Below are 10,728 nucleotides of genomic sequence, written 5' to 3'. Positions count from 1 at the left end.
GAGGTTGCAGTGAACCGAGATTGCGTCACTGCACTCCAGCCTGGCCGACAGAGTAAGACTCCATCTCAAAAAAAAAAAAAAGACTAACACAACTGGTTAGTGGGGGCTAGAGCTACAGTCTCAATGGTCTTCTAGTATGGAAGCAGGTAGAAGTTTGCTAGGAGTTTGAATCCTTCTGAGAAGTGGAGATCAAAGGTACCCCAAACATGGTAGGGCACCTTAGTCAGGTTCATTGCGAAACTGGAATTTGGGAAAAACGGTGACTTCTACCCTGGGCTAGAGTTTAAAAAACAAAGCAAATAGAAAACAACAAAAACTGCTTAGTTATGGTGGTGAAAGGAAACAAACAAACTAGCACACACGAGACTTAGGCCAACCTACTTTGAGGTTCAGGAGGCAGAACTGAAGGACACATCCTGAGACACATAGCCAGGGGGTCTCAGGTCTACATGGACGCAACGCTAAAACAGGAAACTGAAGGAATACGTTAAAAAATAAGGAAAAACTATCACTCTAGATGACCTGCAAATTACAATTTGTACACAAGGAAAACGATACTAAAAACATCAACCAACTTTCAATTTAGTTTTTGTTAAATTGATCTGTGAATTTCTAAAAAGACATATTTAAATTTTCCAATATAGCACCTGGGCTTGGTGGCATGCACCTATAGATCCAGCTGCTCAGGGGGCTGAGGTGGAAGGATCCATTGAGCCCAGAAGTTTCAGCCTAGCCTGAGCAACACAGTGAGAACTTGCTTAAAAAAAAATTTTTTTTTAAATTTCAATATAGAGTTGATCTACTAATTTTTGGTGTAATACTGTTGGTTTTTGTTTTACATCATGGTTATATGGTCAACTAAATAGAACTTCTTGGCAATTTTTAATTTTTATTATTATGTAATTTTTTATCCTTATTAATACTTTTTGCTTTATACTATTTTTGTCTGCTACCAATATTAAACTTCAACTTTCTTTTGGTTAGCATTTACTTACTATAACTTTTACCTTTATTTTTAACCTTTTCTATGTTGTTTTTTTATGGCCACATCTTTTGCATGTGGCATATAGCTGATTTTTTGTTGTTGTCTTTAATCCTGACAGTCTCTGTTTTTAACTGAAAAGTTCAATTTATATGAGTATGATCTATTTGAATTTATCTCTACTAATGTCTACTTTTGATATCTACCGATTTTTTTTTTTTTTTTTGAGAGGAAGTCTCGCTGTGTCACCCAGCCTAGAGTGTAGTGTCATGATCTCAGCTCACTGCAACCTCTGCCTCCCTGGTTCAAGCGATTCTCCTGCTTCAGCCTCCCAAGTAGCTGGAACTACAGGCACGTGCTACCACACCCAGCTACTTTTTGTATTTTTAGTAGAGTCAGGGTTTCGCCATGTTAGCCAGGCTGGTCTTGAACTTCTGACCTTAGGTGATCAGCTCACTTTGGGATCCCCAAAGTGCTGGGATTCCAATATACTTTTGATTTTCTGTTTGCAATGATTTCTCCATTTGTTTGTTTTTTGTTTTTTTTTGTTGTTGTTGTTGTTTGTTTGCTTCTCCTGCCTTTGTTGGATTGATAACTTTTGAAAATTCCCTTGCTTTTTACCTCTGCCTATTTGAACTTTGTAGGTTATATTTTATCTATTCTTTTAGAAGCTACTCTTAAAATTTTGACATGCATACTTAACCATTTATTTTCCTAACGATTTCTAAAGTTGTTTTGTTGTTGTTGTTGAGATGGAGTATCGCTCTGTCGCCCAGGCTGGAGTGCAGTGGCCTGATCTCTGCTCACTGCAAGCTCCGCCTCCCGGGTTCACTCCATTCTCCTGCCTCAGCCTCCTGAGTAGCTGGGACTACAGGTGCCCGCCACCATGCCCGGCTAATTTTTCGTATTTTTAGTGGAGACGGGGTTTCACCATGTTAGCCAGGATGGTCTCCATCTCCTGACCTCGTGTCCGCTCACCTCGACCTCCCAAAGTGCTGGAATTACAGGCGTGAGCCACCGCGCCTGGCGGATTTCTAAAGTTTTTTAAAGCCAGTTATCCTCCAACCCCAAGACTGCTTTATCTACCTAATGTATTGGGAGTTATTGTTATCTAGAATTTTAGTTCCATATTTATCAGAACATAAAACTGTTACTATACAATCAATGTGTAATTTGACTTATCAACATAATTTATCAATTTTTGTTTTTACCATTTGTTTCTTTAATACAATACTTTCATTCTGAATTCACTTTTCTTCTTGCTACAATGCATCTTTTAGTAGTTCTTTCAATAAAAATGTATGTTTATTAAAGTCAGTTTTAAGGAAAAGTTTTCTATTTCATTATTCTTGAATTGTCACATAGCTGGATATAGAAACCTATGTTGCCAGGTATTTTCATCCCAGTCCTTTGGTGATATTACTGCATTGGCTTCTGGTTTCTATTGCTGCTAATGAGAAGTTTGGTATCTAATTGTCATTCTTTTGGTTTTTTTGAGATGGAGTCTTGCTCTGTCACCCAGGCTGGAGTGCAGTGGCATAATCTCGGCTCACTGCAACCTCCGTCTCCTGGGTTCAAGCATTTCTCCTCCCTCAGCCTCCCGAGTAGCTGGGATTACAGGTGCCCGCCACCATGCCCGACTAATTTTTGAATTTTAAGTAGAGACAGGGTTTCACCATGTTGGACAGGCTGGTCTCAAAGTACTGACCTCATGATCCGCCCGCCTCGGTCTCCCAAAATGTTAGGATTACAGGCATGAGCCACCGCACCTGGCCTGATTGTCATTCTTTTATGTGTAATCTGTGTTCTTTCTTTGGGGCGGCTTTTAAAATTTGCCCTTTATTCTTAATGTCAGGTGTCTTCACTACAGTACATCGAGGTATGAATTTGTTTTCATTATTTCACACTTAACATGCAACTTCATTTTTTAATTCTCTGTATCATTTCTACAAATATTATTTCCACCATTCATTTTATTCTCTCCTTCTGAAATTACTATTAGATGCATCCTTCATGTGTTCAGTCTATACATTGCTATGTAACAAACACACCACTCCAAAACATAGTGGCAAGAAGCAATAACTATTAATATTATATTATGCTCACAGATTCTGCAACATAGATATTTGAACAGGTACATCAGGAATAGCTTGACTCTATTTCAAGATATCCAGGGTGTCAGATGAGAAGACTTGAACAGTGGGTGGTCACTTGGATGACTGGAGGAATTTTTACTCACCTGCCTCTAGGCTAGAGGGACAGAGGCAGCACTCTGCTGAGACTGTAGATTGGAATGCCTACACATGACTTCTCCATGTGGTTTGGGTTTCCTCACATCATAGTGGCCTCAGGGTGGTCAGACTTCTTACATGGTAGCCTAGGGCTCCAATAGTGAGTGTTCTGGCAAACAAGGTAGAATGCATGAACTTTTATTATCTAGCCTCACAAGTCATATATAATGCCATTTACACCTTTACTTAGTCACAAGCTCACCCAGTTTGGGAATGCGGGAGCTAGACCCACCTCTTAATGGGAGGAGTATCAAAGAATTTGTGGCTATGATTTGAAACTGCCACAATATGTCTTTTCTTTGATATCATGCTGAATTCTGGATCAATTCTTTACTCTCACAATTCGATAATTATTTCTCTGACCAGTTTAGAGTTTATCTCAAACTCCCAGCTCAAGCAGTCCTCCTACCTCAGCCCCCTGAGTAGCTGGGACTACAGATGCATGCCACCATGCCTGGCTAATTTTTTAAAAAATTTTTTGTAGAAACGGGATCTCCCTATATTGCCCAGACTGGTCTTGAACACCTGGGCTCAAGCAGTCCTTCTGCCTCTGCCTCCCAAAGTGCTGGGATTACAGGCATGAGCCACCATGCCTGGCCTCCATTATCCTATGTAATTATTTTTCATATTTATCTTTACTTTATTCATGTCTTTTGTGTTTGTTTCTTAACCTTTGATTCTTTTTTATTTTATTTATTTATCTTATTGAATGTATTTATTTTAAAGTCAGTTTAAGATTATTTTAAAATCTGGATTTCTATTCCAGTAGGAATGGATCATCTCCATGAAATGAAAGATTTCTATAATATCTATCTATATACATATATAAAAACCCTCCACCCGACAAATATTCTTTTCAAGCACACATTAAACATTTATATAATTTGACCACATACCAGGCCAGCTATTTCAAAAATCACCATAGTACAGACTACATTCTCTGACCAAAATTTAGTTAAGTTAGAAATAAATTTTAGCAAGTTTGAAACTTAACGACAGACTCATAAATAACTCATGACTTAAACTTAAAAATAAAAACCATTTAGAACAGAATAATGAAGAAAATACAGCATGGAACAACTTGTGTAATGCAAGCAACTCAGTCATTTGAAGGAAATGTATGGTATTAAATGCATTTATTAAAAATGATTTCAAGTAAATGAGCAAACACCTACCCCTAGAATCTGGAAAATGAACAGAGGCATTTCAGAAAACAAAAACAGACCAGGTGTGGTGGCTCATGCCTGTAATCCTAGCACTATGGGATGCCGAGCTGGGCAGATCATTTGAGGTCAGGAGTTCAAGACCAGCCTGACCAACATGGTGAAACCCCATCTCTACTAAAAATACAAAAAAATTAGCTGGGTGTGGTGGTGCATGCCTGTAGTCCCAGATGCTTGGGAGGCTGAGGCAGGAGAATCACCTGAACCCGGGAGGTACAGGTTGCAGTGAGCCAAGATTGTGCCACTGCACTCCAGCCTGGGTGACACAGCAAGACTCCGTCTCAAGAAAAAAAAAAGTAAAATTGATTAAGAAATTCAAAAATGGGTTCTTTGAGGAAACCAATAAAATAAATAAACCTCTAACAAGCCACATTGAAAAGAAGATAGCATAGATAAGCGATATGAGGAATTCAAAGAAGAATATAGAGATATATACAGTAGAGTAGAAATTTAAAATATTGGTTATACTAGAAATTTTATAATATTGTGTGGTCTTATGTCAGTAAATTGAAAACTGAGGTGAAATCCACAATCTACCAGAAAAATACAAATTTAAGAGTTAACTCTAGAAGAAATATAAAATTTGAATAAATCAAGCATCATAAAGACAATAGATCAATAGACAAAAGTCTCCCAATAGTCCCTTCCCAGTTGTTCTTCCATCCCTTGCCAAAGAAGCCAGGCCAGATGGTTTTACAGGTGAATTTTATCAAATTTCATGGAGCAGACTGTGCTAACTCACACAAACTATTTTAGACAAGAAGAGTAAAGGCTACCTGGTTTATTTTACAAAGTTAATATAATCTTGATACCAAAATAGGACAACTCTACAGACAAAGAAAATTATAGATGAATCTCACTTTTTAACATTGACACAAAAATCCTAAATAAAGTAATTATGAAATCAAATCCAACAAAGTATACAAAATAATACATCAGGTACAAATAAAATTTGCCCTAAATGTAAAGATAGTATTACGATTTTAAAATCTATCTGTAATCTACCTTATTACCAGATTAAGATGAAGACCCATATGCTCATCTCAATGGATACAAACAAAGCATTAACAATTTAAGAACTATAATTTAAAACAAAATGTCTTAGTTAACTAGAAATATTAACTTCATGTGGGTATATATGAAGAGTCTATAACACATTTAATTATGAGACTATAGAAGCATTCCTATTAGAGTCAAGAATATAACAAGCCTGCTGAAACCTCTACAATTAAACATCATACTACAAGTTCTAGTCCCTGTATTTAAGATAAGAGAAAAAGAAGTATTCAGTGATTAGCAAGGAAGAATAAAAAATATGTGTGCACAGGACCATTTCTCAGCCAGAAACTCCAAGAGGCTCTATAAGAAAAAAAATTAGAATGACTAAGTGTTGAGTAGTATGGTTAAATGTATGATCAATGTGAAAAATCAATAGCAATCCTATATACCGAAGTAATAGGAAATCTATACACCTATGTAATTAAATGTATAGTTGCAACAGAAATAATAAGATACTTAGGAACAAATGTAACACAAATGTGCAAAACTTTTACGAAGAATGTTATAAATAGCAAAGGGCAAAAAAAAGAAGATTGTAATAAAAAACATGTTATATGTAATACTAAATTCACAGAACAGAAAATCAATGCTATAAGAAGTATGATTCTTTCAATGCAATTTCAGTCAAATTCTCAACAAGATTTTTTTATGGAACTTGACAAGCTGATTCTGAATTTATTTATAGAGAGAATAGTTTTAATAAAGCCAAGAGAATTCTAAAAAATTAAGGAAGTGTAATTTGCCTTTCCAGAAAGGAAGGTTTCTTGTAGAACTGTAGTAATTAAATAGTACAGTGGTTGTAATATGAAGAAAAACCCTGAGGTAGACACATGTACATATGAGACCTTGAAATATGATAGAGGAAACATTATAAACCTAGTGAGTTTGGGAAATACTTTCTATGATTAAAAAAAAAAAGAAAAAATATTAGATCCCTTTCTTATACCTTATGCCAGCAATTCTAAAACTTATCCATCTCAGGACTTCTTTATACTCTTTTTTTGAGACAGAGTTTTGCTCTGTTGCCAGGCTGGAGTGCAATGGAGCGATCTCGGCTCACTGCAACCTCTGCCTCCTGGGTTCGACTGACTGTCCTGCCTCAGCTTCCTGAGTAGCTGGGATTACAGGCATGTGCCACCACACCTGGCTAATTTTGTGTTTTTAGTAGAGATGGGGTTTCTCCGTGTTGGTCAGGCTGGTCTCAAACTCCTGACCTCTGGTGATCCATCCGACTCAGCCTCCCAAAGTGCTAGGATTACAGGTGTGAGCCACCGTGCCCAGTCTATACTCTTAAAAATTACTGAAGGTCCCACAGAGCTTTTGTTGATGTGGGTTATATCTGTTAATATTTATCATATTAGAAATTAAAACTGAGAAATCTGTAAAACACATGAACAGATAAGCACACATTCTATTAGGCATCAGAGTGATGACATCATTACATGTTGTGTAACCTCTGGAAGACTCCACTGTTCATGAAAGAATGAGAGCAAAAACGACAAATAACATCTTAGTATGATTATGAAAATAGTTTTGACCTTGTAGGCCTCCTGAAAGGGTCTTGGGGACTCTACAGGTATCCCCACACTACAGTTTGGGAGCCGCTGGTATAAATTGAATTCCAGATGGAAAAGATCTGAACCTGGAACAAAGTAAAAACTTCATAACTATTAGAAGAAATTATAGGAGAACACATTTCATGATCACAGGGGAAGGAAAGATTACTTAAATGTAACATCAAAAGCACAAATTATGAAGGAAAAACCTAATAAATTTGAACACTCCAAATATAGTACTTCTGTTTGATAAAATATCCCATAAACAAAACTAAAAGGAAAGCTGCAGTCTGGGAGAAGGTAATTGTAACATATACTAAACAAAAGATTAGTATTCAGAAAACATATATTACTTTTGTAAATAAGAGAAAGATAATCCAATAGAAAATGAAGTAAAAAAAAATATGCTCAACCTCACTCTAGTAATCAGATAGATACAAATCAAAACATGCATGAGATTGGTCAATCTAAGTCTGGCAATTTCATGTGTTGGCAAGGATATAGGGCAATGAAAAAATCTTACTTTCTGTTGAGATGTAAATTGGCACAACCACTTAGGAGAGCAATTTGGAAATACCTTGCCTAGTTGAAAATGCAAACAGTCTATGATCCAGAAACATGTATAATTTAGAAAAAAAAGGTTGAAAACATGTATAAGGAAATATTTTTTCATGTATTTATTGAATAAATATTTATCAAGTTCCTATCTAAACCAAGCATTATACGAGGCCTTGGGAATAAAATGATGAACAAGACTGTTCTCATGAAATTGAGACAAACTTATGAATAAACACATGTATCAGATCAGGCAGGGTAAAGGGATAGGGGCTGGAAGTACTATTTTAGGTAAGATGGACAGGGAGGACCTCCCTGAGGTGAATTTGAGAAAACTTAGAGGAGTGAGGGAACAAGATCTGTGTTGGAGGACCTCCCTGAGGTTGGCTTGGGCCCATGCTCCTAGACATCACTGACAACACTCAGTCTTTCTTTGTCCTTTCATGAAAACAAACAAAATATTTCAAAGTATGAATGATAATGTAAAGCATCCATGTACTTATCACCCCAAATGAACTGTTACTGTCTTTTCATATTTCCATCAAAGTATTTTTTAAAGAAATAAAGATAGGCCGGGCGCAGTGGCTCAAGAGGCCGAGATGGGCAGATCATGAAGTCAGGAGATCGAGACCATCCTGGCTAACACGGTGAAACTCCGTCTCTACTAAAAAATACAAAAAACTAGCCGGGCGTGGTGGCGGGTGCCTGTAGTTCCAGCTACTCAGGAGGCTGAGGCAGGAGAATGGTGTAAACCCAGGAGGCAGAGCTTGCAGTGAGCTGAGATCCAGCCACTGCACTCCAGCCTGGGCGACAGAGCGAGACTCCGTCAAAAACAACAACAGCAGCAACAACAACAAAAATAAAGATAAAGGTCAAGTGTCCCATATGTCCTTCCTAGCATAATTCCTTTACTTTCTTTACTCCCCAGAGGTAATCACTATCATGAATTTGGTGCAAATCTGCTAGTCCATGTTGATATGCTTTTGTTTGACATAATTGTAGAAAAACACAATATCTTGTATTGTTTTTTAAAAGTGTATGCACACAGTATCATATGGATAAAATATGCTGCAACTTGATGTTGCAGAATGTTTTCAAAATCCATCCATATACTGATATAAAGTCAATTTGTTGTTTTAATTTCTGTACTGTATATCATAGAATGAATACACAACAGTTTGTTCCCATTCATTCATTCTTGGGTTGTTTCTACTGTTTTGTTGATACAAACAAATATTGCAACAACTATCCCTTCCTATACTTTTTCACCATATAGTACTAACTAGTCTCTCTCACAGTAAATGACATCACCAGGCACTGGGCCTAGGTGCTCTGCCAAAAACTTCAGTCATCCTTGAATCCCTTTCCTCACATCTCAAATCCCCATCAAGTTGTCTGTTTTGGCTTCAAAATATATTCTGGATCCAACCACTTCTCAACATCTCCCCAGTGAGAAATGTAGCTATATCACTAGCCATCTTTGCTTCCTTCTTTCCTAACATAAACATGCACTATAAACTTAGATGTTTATGAAATACTTAATTTTTCTGTGAATAAATTCAACTTCAATTGCAAGCCTCCATCCTAACATATAATCTTGGCAAATTCCCTGCCTTTCTCTGGATTGTATCTACGTTTCAGAGTTTCGGAATTGTATTATGCCATAGCCGGTGGACGGGGTTTCAGGGACCTCTGCTACACATACTGCAGCCACCTTCTCTTTGCACTGGCAGTCTGAAGATCACCATCGTCAACCATCTGATTGTCAGAGCATGCTGGATGCTGCTAGACTGTCAACTCCTTCAGGCCCTTGGATGCACAGGAAGTCATTCCTCTGCTTCTCTGCTGCCTGAGGTTGGCTTGGGCCCATGCTCCTAGACATCACTGACAACACTCAGTCTTTCTTTGTCCTTTCATGAAAACAAACAAAATATTTCAAAGTATGAATGATAATATAAAGCATCCGTGTACTTATCACCCCAAATGAACTGTTACTATCTTTTCATATTTCCATCAAAGTGTTTTTAAAAGACTTAGAGGAGTGAGGGAACAAGATCTGTGTTTATGTTCTAAGGAAAGTGCGTTTCAGGCAAGAAGGAATGGCAGAAATGTACTTGAAACATTGGAAGAAAGGAAGAAGTGGAAAGTGGGAAGAGATGAATCTGGAAGAGAGGCAAAGGCCACATCACATAAGGCCTTCAGGCCAAGGTAAGGAGAAGCCACTGGAGGGTTTTGTGCAGGCCTATCGTATTAGTCCATTTTCACACTGCTGATAAAGGCGCCCGCCACCTCACCTGGCTAGTTTTTTGTATTTTTTTTAGTAGAGACGGGGTTTCACCGTGTTAGCCAGGATGGTCTCGATCTCATGACCTCATGATCTGCCTGTCTCAGCCTCCCAAAGTGCTGGGATTACAGGCTTGAGCCACGGCGCCCAGCCTATCTTTATTTCTTGAATTGTAACTCCCACAATTCCCATGTGTTGTGGAAGGAACCCGGTGGGAGGTGATTGGATTATGGGGGCGGGTCTTTCCTCCACTGTTCTTGTGATAGTGAATGAGTCTCACGAGATCTGATGGTTTTAGAAAATGGGAATTTCCCTGCACAAGTCCAGTCTTCTCTTGTCTGGTGCCATGTGAGACGTGCGTTTCACTTTCTGCCATGATTGTGAGGCCTCCCCAGCTACATGGAACTGTAAGTCCAATAAACCTCTTTCTTTTGTAAATTGCCCAGTCTCAGAAAAGTGGGTAGTCTTGGGTAGAGAAAAAGGAAAGGGGAAAGGCCTAGTCAATTGAGAGAACAAGTGTGGTGACAATAATGAAATGAGGTGACTGGAAGGCCAGAAGCTGTGGTCAAATGGTAAGAGGCATGAATTTGAAATTTGGGAGGTTAACTGGCTGCAGCTGATTTTAAGGTCCTGGATGTGGCCACCAGACTAGGAGGCTGAGGTGAATCAGAAGTGGAGACAGCTGTAGTCACGCTCTTTTCTCCTGATTTATATTTAGTGATTTACAAAAGAAACATTTTCCCTTTATTTTCTAAACTGGAAAATAAATGGATTCATT

The sequence above is a fragment of the Mandrillus leucophaeus genome, unplaced genomic scaffold (genome assembly GCF_000951045.1).
Source record: "Mandrillus leucophaeus isolate KB7577 unplaced genomic scaffold, Mleu.le_1.0 Scaffold484, whole genome shotgun sequence".
Classification (NCBI taxonomy): domain Eukaryota; kingdom Metazoa; phylum Chordata; class Mammalia; order Primates; family Cercopithecidae; genus Mandrillus; species Mandrillus leucophaeus.
The sequence above is the reverse complement of the archived record's forward strand: the minus strand, read 5'-3'. Positions refer to the sequence as shown.